General features: G+C 36.2%; 1 non-coding gene across 1 annotated transcript; it reads right to left on the reverse strand.

The window, feature by feature from the left end:
* Positions 1–15,833: 15,833 nt before the first annotated feature.
* LOC131615449 (small nucleolar RNA U3) lies at positions 15,834–16,056 on the reverse strand. The gene has a single exon (XR_009287858.1). It is a non-coding gene; the product is annotated as a small nucleolar RNA U3 (small nucleolar RNA).
* Positions 16,057–17,457: the final 1,401 nt, after the last annotated feature.

Below are 17,457 nucleotides of genomic sequence, written 5' to 3' on the forward strand. Positions count from 1 at the left end.
AGATTAACTTAAGAAAACAATTAAAATACAATTTAAACAAATAAATATATTTTTATTATTTATTATATTTTTAAAAAAGGAAATTAAGTTTTATGAAAAAAAGAAATTGGTTTTAAAAAAAGTTTTAAAACAAATAATTAAATCAAAATAAAAAAACTAAATTATCTAATTAAAATAAAAGAAATTTAGAAAACTTAGCTGGTGATCAGGTATGGTACATCTATGGTGGATCATGGTACGCCAGCAACTTCTGTGCGTTGGATTTGGAATAAGAGAGATCTGAGGGTGGGTTGCTGAGGGTGCATCATGAGCTTCGCTGGATGTGCCGTATTGAATCACGTAAACAAGTAAATGGTGAAAAATAAAATTTGCAAAACCTTAGGATCGAACTCAGGCCCTGCCTCTCACCAAGATCACTCACGCGTTTTCCACTATACCAAGACTGATTTGTTGTTAGCTTAGTAAACAATAAGGTAAATATATGACGCAAACACACAAACTTCCCAAAGCAAAAGCGCGCCAAGGATTTTTGAACCGAGCCAATGATTACTCGCCACGTATGCTTCTTCTTCATGCATCCGTTGTCTTAGATATGGCTACGGCGACGGTTTTTTCCAACCATGGCTATAGGACCTGAGAATCTCAACACCACAGAATAACAGCTATAAACGAAATATAAGAACATGACTCGATTCGGAATCATCTCCTGAATACGTCAGTAGCGTTAGTTTTGTTTAATTCGTCCTAAAACAAAAAACCCCAAAAGAGCACCTTCGAGCCCTAACAATGGTGATAGGTCTGAACACATATCAATCCTCAATTAACTCTCCAGGAATCGTCAAAACATTGATATAAACGTAATTATGCAAGCAAAATCTGATTATAATGCGTGAATGATCGAGATCGTGAAGGTTTAGAGGTGTGCAAACCGTGACTTCTGGACATGTTTTCTGGGCGATTCAAGACCTTGCGATGATTGATATAGCTTCAGAAAGTCCTCTGGAACGTGTTTGATCTTTTAAAATGCTTTGAACAAAGCTCGATATCCAAAACCGAATTCACAATTTTCTTGAGTTTTTGGAATAGGTGTTCTTGCCTGCAACCCTTGTCCATCCCCCTCTCAATGCAAACAAATTGTATACTTATAGTTGAACACATTAGGGCAACAATTCTGCATCAAATCCTTTTTGAATCCAATATTGGAGCATGATTGAAAATTTTGTTTAAAAGCTTCCATAATTGTCCAAAGTTTGATTGAATGTTTCCAATCTTCATTAACACGAAATTAGATCATCTATAATGTCTAATTGGTGATTGAAATTGATTAGGAAAATCTCTCCCACCAAATCTTTGATTATTATCTCAATTATTTGATTTATACCATTTTTTAAATGAATAAAAATCAATATAAAATAAAATAAAAATCATTAATTCGTGAAATTAAGATTATATCTTCTTGATGACTTGGGAAACAAGATTGAATAAAAAATATTGGGTTCTTTTGCAAAAAGATTCATTTTGGAGCCCTTTTCTTCATATTTTTTCCTCAAAAGTTGTCCAACTTTGACAAGGCATATCTCTCTCAATTTTTAAGGTATGGAGGAGCTCTAGGACTTTTTAGAAACCTTAGAGAGTCCTCTAACCAGTGTCTTTGGTATCATATCAAAATGATTTTCCATGCTCCTTATATGTCTTTTTGAAAAAAGTGACTTCTTGTTGACTTTTGAAAAGGACCTATAATGTTTTGGTCCATATCTCTCAAATGAAGCATTTTTAGACTTGGCATGTGAGAGACAAAGTTGTAGAGAATCAAATTCCCTTCAAAATAAGATTTGGATGAAAAATTTCTGATGTTCCATGTGAGAGTTATGGCTGGTCAAAGTTCAGTTGACTTTCTCCTATATAAACCCTAATTTATAAACTTTTTGATTTGTTGATTTTTGATCTTTCCTTGATGAACCATGATCAATTCTTGATCAAATGGTGAATGATACTTCAATATGAGGATCTTGACAAAAAAATCAGGAGTTTTGACTTTACTTTGACCACAGTTGACTTTTAGGTCAACCTAGTCGACTGTTGACTTTCTAAGCAATTGAATGATCAATCTTTTGAATTAGAGCCTGAGTTTTGTCATGGAGATAGTCTGAAATATCATAAACCATATGAGGTGTCTTGACTTTGAATTTGAATAGGAGAAATAGTATGGGCAAATTTTGGGGTATGACAATGGTCAAATGAGGAACCAGATGTGCATATGTGTATTTGTATGTTGTTGAATATCATGCATCATGGTGTACGAACTTCGGTTCAATTTGGTGTGCTCTTGTCCGATGATGTGGATTCAGGAGCAATTAGCTCGTTCTAGATGGGAATCGGTGAAGCCTTATTAAAGGTGTTAGTAGCGATTTTGCATGGTCTGGTCCGATGGTGTGGATTCAAGAGTGAGATGGACCTCTGTTATCTATAATGGCACCGCATGCATACATATTTAGTTGCAGAGTACATTTGCATATATGTTTGCATATTTGATTGATTATTCATGGTATTGTTGACTGTTTGAGAATACTTGTCGTGATTGATATTGGTTGCGATTAGCGAGTGTATGTGATGATTGTGTAATTATGCTACCCTTGATTTGTTTTGTACCCCTAACTTAAATTGAGTGTATTCTCACCCCTTTTGTTTGTAGTGGTGTATGTGCTCCTGTAAAGTACTGACGAGCAGGTAAATAAGTAGATGTTTAAAAGATGAAGGATGGCGTTAAGGATGTTCTTCTTTCATGTTATTTATGTGATTATTTTTATTTCCGTTGCTTTGATTTGTAACATTGGGCGAGCGAACGATTACGTTTTCTTATTTTTTACTTTATTTTGATGTTGCGAGAATTAAAGTTGTTATATTATGTGCTGCTTAAGATGGAAGATATTTTGCCATAACTAAGTTTTATTTTGAAAAGAAAGTATTATCTTAAGTTAATTGTTGGTTGAACTGATTTATTCTAATAATTCTCCGGCGATGAACCTAAGTAAAGGCGAGTATATGGTGACATGTGTTAAATTATTGCATGATGCTTATTAATCCGTGTTACGGAGCACGTTTTTGTTGTGTCTAGTGACACCCTATGTGTGTTGTTTAAATTTGTATTATTTACGCATGGGGTTTTTAAGGTGTTACAGCGGACGCCCAGCGAAGGACATATATCGCCCTATTTCGGGGCCCACATAAATATATCGCTACATGTATGAAGTGAGTTCTTCATATGAACTGGTGATTAAATTGTTATGCCGGGGAGATCAAGAAATCAAATCCAAACTCCTAAGGATAATACCTAATGTTAAGTCGTATTTGGTGGAATCACTTATGATCTTCACCCAAGAAATATCTCTGATGATGGTATATATCAAGATGCCCTATCAAGCCTAATGAGATAGAAGTGAAGTGTTAATTCTCAATTTATGATTGGAATTAATTTTAGTAAAACAAATTAGGCAACAACATGTTAAATAGGATATTCCAACTTGAAGAAACTATGTTTTACAAGATGTCCTATCCTGATCATTCGACATCGTGTCTGTTACAATTTATAGTTTGGATTTTGTTAGTTTGTTGCAAATGCCGAATATCTTGGGAATATTATGCAATCCTGTGTGGCGTTTAATTTAAGGATAAAAGATTTGATTTGTTTTCAAGATGTATTCTTAATTTCTAAATATGGAGATTATTTAGGAAACTAACTATTGAAGACAAATTTTTATGGAGAAGCTTTTGCAGATTTTTAGTAGTCTTCTTGTTGCGTTTTTGAAGCCCAAATCCAATACAGATGTGTGCTTTAAATAGATTGTCACTAACCTAGTATTAGGTGGAACTTACGTTGTATTTTGCTAGGATTTGTGTGTGTTAATTGTGAGCCTCTCTAATACCATCTTGATATAAGAGTAGGATTGTTTCTATTATATTGTAAGTTTTATCATTCATTCATAAGCTTTTAAGTATTGAATGATTTTGTATCACTCATGTATCTTTTGATGCGTTGAGTTGAGTGTGTGTTGCTTGTTTATCAAGTTATTGTTCTTGATCGAAGCTTTTAAGCAAGACCAAGAATTATTCTTGATTAAGAGGTTTCTTAACCTAGTATTGCTTTGTATTTGAAGTCTTAGGTGAAAGGCTGTCAATATCAGTAATTGAGACTGTGAGACATCACTGCGGTGATTGGAAATGAGAGGGTGATGAGTGCCAAATTATAATTATTTTTGTATATAGTTTCGCGGCACTTATCGACTCTTTTTTTCTTAAATTGGGCGTGAATGCGCATGTTTTCATCATATATGTACATATTATGTATTATTTGAGTTTTTGATTCATTTATGTACCGTTTAATAGTTTTTCATACATTTTATAGGTATTGGTGCATATTGGAGCCTCGAGTTAAAAAGTGCCAAAGACACACCTTCAAGAATGCAAATTTTGGAGAAAATAATGTCTGAGCACGCTAAGCCCCGTCTATAGCACACTACAGCTTTTCTGGAAGAGGCGGAGCCAACTTCGCAAGCCCGTTAAGCGCGTTATTCCTTCTTAGCGTGGTCCAGTTTCTGGAGCCAAATATTTTTGTAATAAGTGGCAGCGCGCTAAGCCCAGTGAGCCTGCTTAGCGGGCCTGCGTAAATTTTGCCTATATCGTTCTCATTTCAGCATTGTTAGGGTTAATGGTTTTGGGCATTTTATCTCCCCATTCCATCACCAACATTCTTAAGTTAGATTAGGCTTAGGAAATCAACAATGGATGATGCATCTTGATGATTGGGAGTAGGATGTGCACTTTTGTTAGAGAAATGGACTTTTGTGTTTGTTTCTCTTTTCTCTTATCTATGTATTTTTCATTTATTGAGGATTGTGTAATTTATTTGTCTTGTATGTATATGTACTGATCATGGCATTGTATGAAATCTCTTTTACAAATCTTTATCGGTGTTTATCCTTGTTTTTGCTTTATTGCTAGGATTTAAGTTGTTATAGACATATACTTCTCTGATCTTGTTCTTGGATGAATATTTGTTAGGTTCTAAACTCTAGACATAGATTTAGGTTTAATATTCAATGTGAGTGTCGACTCTTAATGCTTTATGTTATTTAGTTGTGTGAGACATCCACAAGGAAACAATACGATTGACATCTCAACTCTGTGTTAGACATAACCTCTGTTATGACCGATACATGATGATGTTGATGAGTAATTTAGGTTGAGTACAATTGATCAGTAGGTTTAAGTATTTGACAGGTAGATGAAATTCAATCCCGAGAGTTCTCTTCTCTCTGAAGAATGTATTTATTTTCCTGTTTATATCTTTTTACTTTTAATTCATTTTAACCCAAGCTCAAAAACACGGAAAGTGTTGAATGACATTTTTCCCTCCACCATTCTCTGTGGACACGATAAATCCCGAAATATTTCCGGTCTTTTTCTTGCCACTTTACTGCGTCAACAAATGGCGCCGCTACCGGAGAATGGTGTTTTGTGTTAGAATTGCATCGCAATAGTTCCTATGGTTTTGAGCTTTATATATATATATATATATATATATATATATATATATATATGTGTGTGTGTGTGTGTGTGTGTGTGTGTGTGTGTGTGTGTGTGTGTGTGTGTGTGTGTGTGTGTGTGTGTGTGTGTGTGTGTGTGTGTGCGCGCGCGTATATATCGTATATATTGTATATGTTCACTTGTATATTTTCACTTGTATATGTTTACACATGAATATACTTTATTGATGAATGTTGGCTAAACAAGTTGAAATTGGACCAGTTCTTAAATTTAAATCTTCACTTTTCAACTTGCGTATCCAACATTCACCTATTTTTCTTCTTTTATGTTCGTGCAAGTGTTGTATATATTTGTACCTGTAACATTTGTTAATTGTTTTAGTTAGGGAACTTTTTTAGGTTTGCACGGTGAGACATCACCTGGCATGGAGAGAGAAAGCTACTTGCCAAGTACCAAAACAATAGAGGCGTCGAGCTAATGACGTAGAACAAGCGCTTGTTGGGAGGCACCCCAACGATTGTAAGTTTTGTAATTTTTGCATCTAAGACAAATAAGTGTTAGTGGAGGTAGGCTGAAGAATTAGACTCTGTCTAATTTTTCTGAGTTTTCCTGATGCGCTAAGCTCGGTCTAGCCCGCTTAGTGCGCTCAGGAAATTTTAACCTCTTTGCTCTGTGCTAGTGGATTCCCTTGGCCCTCCTTTTTTCCACTTTTACCAAGGCTATTTAGTAGTGGATAATAGTATTATTTTTTTCTAATTCTTTTTTTGGTTTTTTGGACTCAAATTTTGGTTTGTTAAATCAAAGATTTTTGAGATGATTTTCCAAGATTGAGTGTTTCAACCTACGGATGTATGGTAATGATATTTTTGAAGTTGTATCATTCATGATACTAGTTTATCGCCTCCTATAGCATAACATGTTAAGGAAAATTTTCATTTGTACAATTATCATGCCATTCATTCTTTTCCATTACTTTCTTGTTGATTAAATCACTTTAGTTACCAAACCTCAAACGAGATAAAGTTTTCCATTGTTCATATATGTTGGAGGCCACAATCTTTAGTTTAACAAGATTTTATTATGTTTAATCTGTTATTTATGTTGATTATATGAAAGCATGAAAAGGATCAAGGCATTTGTTTCATTTTGAGAACAACCACCTGTCGCTACCGCGAAAATTAACAGAGTCGCCACTAACATATTTATCCTGAAAAGGAAGGGAATGCCAGCAAACCACGAAACAAAACAACGGTCTCATGACCAGAGAAAAGGGTAAGGGAGTCGGTTACGCGAGGGGAAGGTGTTAGCACCCCTCACGCCCATCGTACTCGATGGTATCCACGCTCGTGTCTAAAACTATGGGTGTGTAAGCAAACTGCGCTAATCTGGACTAAAATGCATGTAAAATGTAGGGAAAAGAAAGAGTTATACTCGCACGGGCCCTACCCCGCTGCCTACATATCCTTTTTGAGGAATCAGAGGTACCGTAGCTCAGCTAACTAGTTTTTGTTTGTTTTGTGTTTTTAGGTGAACGAGTTACATTCGCACTCCGCTGCTCGACCTTTGGAGTCTTACGCTTGGGAATGGAGCGAAAATAACAAGCTCTTAAGAAAAGAAAATCAAAGAATGTGGTTTGTGTTTTAAAGAATGCATGAGGAAAACCTAAGCTAGGGGGAAAGCTTGCTACCTATGTTATCATACAAAGGGTACAAGTCTAAACTAAACTAGCAACCTACGAGGGAAAAGGAATGCAAACAAAAGTATCACACAAACGAGCTCCGCTCGTAAAGCAAACAAAACCACCGGCGCGGGCCGAGTAGTAGAAAAGCGGTCCCGCCATAGCCAAGGGGAGCGGATAACCCGAGTCAACCAAGCATTAGACCTCGCGAAAATGATCGGGCCATAGAGAAGAGAAGCGAGTCCCTCTCAGCAACCAAGTCGTCACGGATCCAAAAGGAAAATAGTGCGTGCGTACACTGAGCATCAACGTCGGTCAACGTGAGCTATCGGAAATGTGGGGGTCCGATTGCATGAACCCTTTTCCTGACATACTCGATAACAAGATCGTGTGCTAGTTCAGAAGCGAGCCACGCGAAGCATGCACATACTGAACGGACTCGATGAGACTGCGCGGGGGTTGATTGCTAACCCTTTCTGCATGCCTTCCATGAGGACTTAACGGAGTGCCTTTAAAGGTCTTATTATACCGTGAATCCCTGCCGAAAAACACAAATATAAACACACCAACAAAAACAGAGCTTCTTTCGAGGGCTTGGCCAGATGAATGTCTAAGTCCTACTTCTCATGTTAAAGGATGATGCAAAAAGCGGTAAAGTGCGAGAAAGATAAAATGAAACGGGATCAATGCCGAACGGATTATGATCCGTAAACTGCAACGAAGAGAGAGAGAGAGAGAAAAAACTAGGGATCCTGCGAGCGAGCTAGCAAAGGCAATAGCAAATAGTCAGCACACCGATTAGCCATGTAAGCAAACAAGGGTCGACGTATGCGTCGAGCATAATCACAATACACTTGCAAGAGGAACAAGCAATCCAAGCAAATAGATATAAAGTAAAAGAAACGTGTCTCCAAGATGAGAACACGAAACAGTGAATGAAATTGTGTCCCGCAAATAAAGCGGAACACTCAAGTGATAAGCGTCGATCGGTGACTATCCAAATGTCTTGCACACTAGCACACAAGTTAGAAATATCAAACATCACAATCGGAATTGCGTTGGTGCTTTACACCGAAAAAGGATAACGAAATGAGAAATTTGACATTAATACACTTTTAAAACATAAATCGAGCGAAAGTAAGATAACAACCAGAAATAGCACTCAAATGTTAGTCAAATATGTACACAAGTATTATGGAAACCAAAGCAAGTATTTACAAGTCAAAAGGTACATCGAAACGGTAAAATCGGGAAAAACGATAAAAACTAAACTTGTCGAAATTAAACCAAAATTTATGGTAAGCTAGAAACATGCCAAAGAACCCAAATATGCGGTCGGAATTTACAAAATCGGTCCGGAAGTGCGACTTTCGGAACAGGGGTAGTGGCAAAAACGGTAAAAAAAGTCGGTCGAAACCGAAAATAAACTGTAAAAATAGCCCCGAAAACATTATTTCACTCAAGAAACATTATTCATATGCGTTAAAACTCTAAGCAGATCAAAAGATATTATAAAACACAATATCGAACAAATTACGTCCATTTACGGCAAACATAACATAACAAGCAAACGCATTGAGACGCAACATAAAACCAATACAAAATTCGAGCAAGAAACATTATCATTTATCAGAATTTTCAGTGATGATTTCCACGCAATCGGACTCGGCAAAACGGCCGATTCGGTCAATTTTCAGCCTAAAAAGTCAATTTTTGCACTTGCTGTCACAACTTCCAGAATTGACCAAAAATTACCCGAATCAAAATTTTGTTCGCGTGGAAAGCTTCAGAATCCTTGAATTAGTACGTATACATGTACAAAAGTCGAAAAAACTCCTCACGGATCAAAAGATATGACATTTTTAGCAAAGCCGACGTATCGCGCGCATTGTGGAACATTGAGGAAAAAAAGCCACAAGCAAAGCATAGCAGAAATTTCCAGCAAGTAAGAGCAACAATTAACATGCAAACAAACTTTATTATCACTTTGAATCAACACTAAACCATAAGCAAATGTCAACAACTAACAACCACAACACTGCCTTTCAATCTTTCATCAATTATAGTCAAACATAAACTCTCACATTCATTTTATCAAACATGTTATGTGCCAATTTTGAAATCAAGAACAAACTCAATATCATCAACAATCAATTACCAAAAGCCACAATCAACTCTTATATTCGAATCAATTCAACATGTAGTATGTCAATTCACATCATCAAACATCAATTACATGCCACAATTATTAGATCTAATCAAACTTCATATAATATGCACCAAATCAATCACCGACATGCAAATTCACCGATCAATCATCATCGAACATCATTAATAAAAAATAAAACCTAGATCTAGATTAAAATTCATGTAATGATCAACAATTAAGCACTTAATTCAAGATCCGAAAGCTTACCGAATGAAGTTCTAACCCGACGCGCGAATACGAACACAAAGCAAAGTTGAAAATCAAATCCCAAGGGGAGGAAAGAGTGGCGCGCAAGGACTAGAGAGAGAAGGAGAAGAAATTTGGACCGATCTTGATTCTTCAATCCATGTTGTTCTTGATCTTCATGAGAATTGATGAATATTGATGAAAGTTTTATGTGATTTGTGGTTTTGATCTATGAGAATTGAGAGAAAATGTTTGTGAAAATTTTGGTGAGTTAAAATTATGAGCCTCCTCCCTTTTATTTGTGAAGGGCAAAAGTTTATATATTGTCAACGCAAAATGTCCAAATTGCCCTCGCCGCGTCTCATTTTGGCTCGTTTTTAAGGAAACTCGGTTCGGCTCTGAATTCCGGAACGAAACCAACGCCATTGTGAAGATGACCAAATTTGTGACTCGTCACCGCGATAATCGTCTCAATCCGATAAGTGGTGAAGAAATTACGCGCGTTTGAATGTCGAGAAACGTCGATTAATCTGGCGGGACTGTGTAGAATTTTGCGTGTACCGTTCAAAGAACTCGATAAAAATCATCCTTCGGCTCGAAATATGATCAGGCGCGTGTGACGAAGAAACGAAGCCAACGAAATTTCCGAGAGAATGCCGCCGGAATGGGCTTCATACGATAAAAATCGAAGAAGTTATGAAATTCGAACTTGGCGCGACATATCCGAAAACACAATTTTCACCGAAAAACTACAATGCTCCTCAAAATTCTGGGCCTTTTAGGTGCATAGTTTGTTGATGACTCGAACATATGAAATCACGAGAATAACAGCGTGAAGCTGCAGTTAAAATCTTGAGCGAATCCGACGAGCGGTTCATGAGATATGAATTTTCTAAGGTCCAAAAACCTACATTCAGCACCATTTTTCACTATTAAAATCCAAGTAGTTTGCCAATTTGACGACCTTCCTCAAAGAATTGGCTCCCGAGCCAAACACGAAAGTTGTAGGGAACGCCGAAACAGTCCCAACCGCGCAAGAACCGAGCTCATAACACCTTCCAGATAGGACTTATGAATTTTTTTGCACTTTCACCCTTTAAACCATTCTTCACGTCGCACTTCCTTAAAACCATAAGAACTCTTTATTATTTTTCTTCAATTTTTGAACGACGAAATAAACGTCGTTAATAACTTATATCTCAAATAAAGAGGACAAATTTTGGGGTGCAACACCACCCTAACCAAATAGTCAATTCACCTTGTGAGTGTGTGATCATTTGTTAACCCCTTTGAGCTTTTATCAATATCCATTTTTCATTTGAACTTGATGCTTGTCTATGAGTAGTTAGTTCTCTTTTTTGTATGTTGATTTTTCTTATTTTCTAGAACCATCAACCATGATTTTTGATTTGAATTTTTATCTTGCCTTAGAAAGTATGGAGTATTCATACTTTGATGTTGGTTAAAATCAAGTTGGGGAGAGAAATTTTTGCTACTTATTTGGTTGTTTCTATGATGTTGAAAAGAAAAGAAAAAAATGTGAAAAATAAAGGAAAAGAAAAAGAAAGAAAAAAGAGAAAAGTTGTGAAAAAGAAAAGAAAAAAATATCCAATAATTGTGCTAAATAAGTATTGTGTTTGGTGTGACAATGTGGGAATGCAGAAAAAAATTTGATTGAGATTTTGTTGTTTGAAACTTTGGATTGATCACTCCCTTAGGTTTAAGTAAGTTTTTGTTTCAATTAGCTTTAGAAATTGCCTCTTGTTTGTTAACTAAGTCATATTACAACCTTGAAAAGTCCTTGTGATTCTCGCTTTTGTATTTTCAATATTATTTTTGGATGAATGCATAATTTAGTCTTTTGTTTGCAAGATTGTTGGATGAGTGTCAAAGTCCCTCATTTTTGTGTGTTTTTCATCCCTCGATGAATTTTTCCTAGGCGTGATTCATGATTAAGCTTGTATAGTTTTAGAATGCTTTGTATGATTTTTGTACTTAGGATTTGTTTCATTTACATGTTGTCGTTGTAGGATTGTGGTTAGTATTACTTTGTTTGTGCATTTTTATGTTGAACCATACATTTGTTTTTGTTTTTGTTTTTCGAAACTTGTTAATTCCTGATTCTTTAGTTTATTACTTTTGTTTCTTTAAGTTGGGGAGTGTTTGACAAGTCTCAAATTGTAGTTATTTTTTAATATAGTTTTTCGGCACTTATCAACTTTTTTTCCTCGACTTATGCGTGAATGCGTACGTTTTCATCATATTTGTACATAATATGTATTATTTGAGTTTTTGATTCATTTATGTACCGTTTGATAGTTTTTCATACATTTTACAAGTATTGCTGCATATTGAAGCCTCGAGCAATAAAGTGCCAAAAACATGGCTTCAAGAATACAAATTTTGGAGAAAATAATGTCTAAGTCTGCTAAGCTACGTCTCTAGCACGCTACAATTTTCCTAGCAGAGGCAGAGCCAACTTCACAAGCCCGCTAAACGCGCTATTCCTGCTTAGCGCGGTCTAGTTTCCTAAGCCATATATTTTTGTAATAAGTGGCAGCACGCTAAGCGGGCTCAGTTCTTATAACATTATTATAGGGCATCCAAATTTTAACCAATTGGTGCCACCTTGTCTATTTTGTATTTAGGCATGAAATACCCGCTCTCTGATGGGCGGGTTGGAGTCATCCAAGAAGACTAGGAAATTTCTTATAAATGTTATATAGAGAGTCTTAAGCTTAAAAGAGTTCGAACCCTAGGCGTGAATACCAGGAAGGTCGGCTCAGGAATCAAGCCGCCAAAATAAGCTCGCAAAGATGAATGGGCTCCTCCTCAAAAGATAGAGAAGATGGGAGACTGAATCCTGGGCAGGAATGCCCTCCAGGTGTTTATTTTATTTACCATTTTAATTTGCTTTGCTGCTATTTCTTATTAGGTGAGTACCTTATCTTTGACGCTTGTAATGACATGTTGCTTTTTTGAGGACATACTATTTTCCCTTTATGCCTCGTATGGGGCGAGGGTTTTTAATGAGGCTCCTCATGAAATTCTTTGTTAATTATTTGCGTTGCTATCCTCTTTTTCTCTCTACAAGAAACCTAAGGGTATTGAAGAAGACCGCCCTCTAAGGCAATCAAAACGATGGACCTCTACGAGGGATCCTTTCACCCTCCGAGGCGATCAAAATGTTGGATCCCTATAAGGGATCCTTGCCGCCCTATGAGGCAATTAAATTGTTGGATCCTTACGAGGTATCTTTGGTGCCCTCCAAGGAGATTAAAACGCCGGATTCATACGAGGGATCCCTGCTGCCCTCTAAGGCAATCAAATTGTTGGATCCCTACGAGGGATCCCTGCTAGGGGTGTTCAAAAATATGGTTAATTGAATTGTTCAAAAATATGGTTAATTGAATTGTATACTTAACTGAACTGCATTGCACCATAAAAAAAATGAATCACTTAAATGATCAATGAAATGAACCATTTAATTTAAACAATTCAAATTCAGTTTAAAACCGGTTCAGAACCAATTTTCTTTTATAAATTGGTTTAATTATATAAATTAGTTTTCCATAAAAAAAATTAATAATTTTTTCCTAAAAATAATATTTTGTTGAAAATTAATTTTTTGTTATTTTTTTCCAATTTTTTTTTTAAAAATCTTTTTCCAAAAAAAATTTCTGAGAAAAATACTTTACAAGTATCTTTATACAGATTCAAAATATTTATTTTACTATATATTTATCCATTTTCTATTATGCATTCTAGTTATGTTTTATATTATTTTAGTACGAGTAATTATACATTCATATATTATATATAATATAAAGCTGAGTTTATTTTGTTTTGACAACTAACCGCAGATGATTTTTTTTGGGTAAATCGCAGATGAAATTTTGCAATTGAGGTCTTTATTTCAATTATCGCATTGTATATCAAAGTAATTGATGACAGTAAAACATTTCTTTTTGTTTCATAATTATAAGTAGTATTTTTTGCTTTCTACGCAACATCAATCCAAGACTTTGTTTGATAATTAATTTGATCTTCTTAAATTTAGTTTTAGACAAATTCAAGAGTTTTTATGAGAGGAGTATATATTAAAATTAATTTTAAAAAATATGATTTTAAAACAAATCAGTTTTAAAACTAATTCATAAAATACAATCAATTGTAATAAAGGTTTTGCCCGCTTAGCGCGCCTGTGTAAATTTTGCCTATATCTTTCTCATTTCAGCATAGTTAGGGTTAAAGGTTTTGGGGATTTTTGCTCACAATTTCATCACCAACATTTTTAGGTTAGATTAGGCTTAGGAAATCAACAATGGATGATGCATCTTGACGATTGGGTGTGGGATGTGCACTTTTGTTAGAGAAATCGACATTTGTGTTTGTAAATCGGAGGTTGTTTTGCTTCAAATTAATACTAGTGATAGTTGATTTCCTTCCTGACTCGGTAGCCTATAGAGTATGTGTTGTTGTACACTGAACCAGATTAACAATTTCGTGCGCCGGTTCCAAATCTCCAGGTGTCATCTCGACTAAGAAGTTTGCAAATTACTGGGCCTTTAGTGCCTTTCTAGTTTCATATAAAGTGTCAAATTTAAACATCTAAACAGACCATTTAGTGAACCTCCCTACCAGATTTGGTCGAAGGAGGACTTGTTTTAATGGAAGGTCTGTCAGGCTAAAAAAGTAACGTCGTTGTTTCCTTGAAGCGGTTACAAGGGCTAAAGTCGTCTTATCATTCTTTTGAAACTGTGTTTATGGTCCGACTAGAAATTTTGAAATGAAATACACCGAGTGCTGTTGACTATCTGGTTCCATGACGCGGACGATGCTAACTTTTTCTTGAGAGACAACAAAGTAGAGAAACAAGGATTCTCCTAGCAAGAGCCTAGTTAAGATTGGTTGGGGTGGATAAAGCTTCTTTCAAGGAAGTGAATGCTTGCTGACATTGTGGCATCCATTCAAAATGGGCCTCTTTCTTCAACATTTTATATAAGGGGATTGCATGTTGTGCTGAATTTTAAGTGAATCAGTTCAAAGTTGTTAGCATCTCGTTCAACTTCATAATTTTGTTCTTTGACGTAGGTGCATTCCTCCGCATGATTGAAAGACTTTGTTCATCATTCTTTGATAAGTTGCCTTGACATTCTTCAAGCAGAATGACATGACATTATATTGGTGGTTTGCGTGTTTGGTCATAAAGGTAGTCTGACTCATACACCGATATCTGGGTATAGCTAGAGTATGCGTCCGTGAAGGACAGAAGTTTGTATCCGACAGAAATGTCGACCAACTTGTCTATGTTAGGAGGCGAATAAGAATCATTGTTCAAGACAGTATAGTCAACACACATTCTCCATTTCCTAAAAGTTATCTTGACTATCACTACATTAGACAACCACTAAGTATACTAGAATCTAGTAGCCCTTGGACCGTCTTCACAGTTGCCTTCGCCTTCTCGATTAATTGCCTCGATCGTCTCTATGATATGTATCGAGCACTGGGATCACGTTCAGCTGGTTACGAGCCACGCTGAGATCTATCTCATACATCTTGTAGGAAAAATAGCAAAAAAATTGGCGTTAGCTCTTAAACAATTCATTATGCCTTCTCTAACGAGTTCTAAGAAGGTCAACTTTAATCACGACAGATCTACTGAATTCGTCGTGGTATTTCAACTTCAAAACTAAAAAAAGTCCATTAAAATAAAACCATTATTTAATATGAACGTTTTTAAATATATGGAAGAATAATTTTGAAAAAAATGAAACAATGAAATAATAATTATATTTGATGGGTCAAATAATCGAAATAAATATATAGAAAGATGATGATTAAAAAACGTGTCACAATTGTATTACGTGGCAAATCGAGGAGGTTTAACAAAAAGCCAAAAGTTTTCTTAGTTGAATCCAAAGTAAACGCTTCATTTTCTTACTTTGTGGTTAGTAAAGCAAGTCAAGTGATGAAGGTACGATCAATCTTTGGGGGGAGAAGAGGCAAGAGAAGGAAGATGATGACACCATAAAGCTCAGCTCAAAGAAGGACTTTCATGGAGGAAGGGATGAGATTTCAACTTCCTACCATGTTCTGTTCCAGAATCAAGGTAAATAAAAAAACACTTGTTTACTAGTAGTAGTATATATTCTGGGTGTGTTTGATAAAAAAAATTGTGAATGGAAGTTGTATGAGACAAAAAAAAAGGTTAATCTGTCAGAACACCGTACGACCACCCCGATAGTAATGTCACTGCCGAGAACGATCATCTACAGCCTCAGGATGATAGCTCAAACTGAGATCATCAAGGCCGTTAATCACGCTCTGATCGCACGGTAATAGTTCATCCGCCAGATTTATGTTCCTGTCTCCTTTGAAATCAAGGACACAGTAGTACGAGCCTATAGAACAGATCCTGTTCAAGTAAGGTCGTGACCATCGCTCTACGCGTCGCTTATATAAACTAGCTATTTTCTCCGAACTTTAGCGGTGTGGGACTATATTCTTGATTTATTTTTTTCAGATTTGGATTCAAGCTTTATAACAAACTATGGTTTACTTACCGCAAATTCCTTTTATGCTCAATAACCCTTTTCTGTCAAACTGTTGATGTGTATATCATGTAGTTGAAAGCTCAACCAATCCGGTAATTGTAGTAAACAAACATAGATAAACATTTGCTGTTTGTTTATGCAGGAAGCAAAATGAGAGACCAAAATAAAGTGTTCTGAATTGATAAATTTCTCATTTCAATGGCACATGCAGTGGCGTAGTGAAAATTTCTTGAGTTTTAGAGCAGAAGGAAGGAAGCAACAAATTCACCCAGCTGGTTGATAAACCGGTTGATGTGAAGCTGAGCATTACTTTACTTGGTTGGAATCAACCAATTATCGTGATGGACCATTACTTAGGTAGAGTCAACCAATTAAGCTACGGTGGTGGTGGTCACACTTTTCGTATGTCCCAGCCGCACGGCTACAATGGCCACAGTCATAATGGCTCTTCCTTCCCTACAAGATCCGTTTATACCATGGACCTTACCTAGGCCCCTCGTGAGTTGTACTTGTTAGTTTCCGCACCAGCACATCACGACAACATGATTTGGAAGGATATTGCATTAATGGTTTTGGTGGGGACCTAGACAATGCCATATAGAAGATGAGGGGATGGATAGCTTAGAGTACACGTTGCCATATACCGTGGAATTCGGTTAGTTAGTCTCTGAAAGGCATCCATAGGTCTCTGAATGAGACTTATGCACAGGGTTGGTTCACATTCCTGAACAATAGTCATAACTTCTGTTTATTCTAGTTGGTAGTTTCGAATTCTATTATATTTTGTTACGAATTATAGTTAGATAGCATCACAGTTCATGACTACTATCAATTTTTTCATGTCAAATTAAACAAGTTGGAACTAAGGTGTGATCAGTTTTTCTGAGTTCATGGCTCTTAGTCTGCTTGGTTTACATATGGCAACGGATATGGTGTTGATAGAGTCTCGTGCATTTCAATAGATACTCATATAGTACCCATCAACTTTAATAGACGGCCACTGTAGGATTGTGAATAAGCTAATCTTGATTTTAAAATGGATGACATGTGAAGATGCTGCAGGGTAACAGTTGTTCCGCACTATCTATCATATGGCAGCTGTGAGGAACACCAAAACAATGTTGTGTTCAACCAGAAAGTAGTGGATCCCATTGAGGTTGTCAGAAGAAGTTCAGAATTCAACTAAGCTACTGTGTCTCAGTGAAGGATCAACCTTTCCAGCCTGCAGATGTTGTAGCAATACCCTCTTTTATTTGCTAAGGCATGTGGTGTTTACAATG

This window comes from Vicia villosa, linkage group LG6 (genome assembly GCF_029867415.1).
Source record: "Vicia villosa cultivar HV-30 ecotype Madison, WI linkage group LG6, Vvil1.0, whole genome shotgun sequence".
Classification (NCBI taxonomy): domain Eukaryota; kingdom Viridiplantae; phylum Streptophyta; class Magnoliopsida; order Fabales; family Fabaceae; genus Vicia; species Vicia villosa.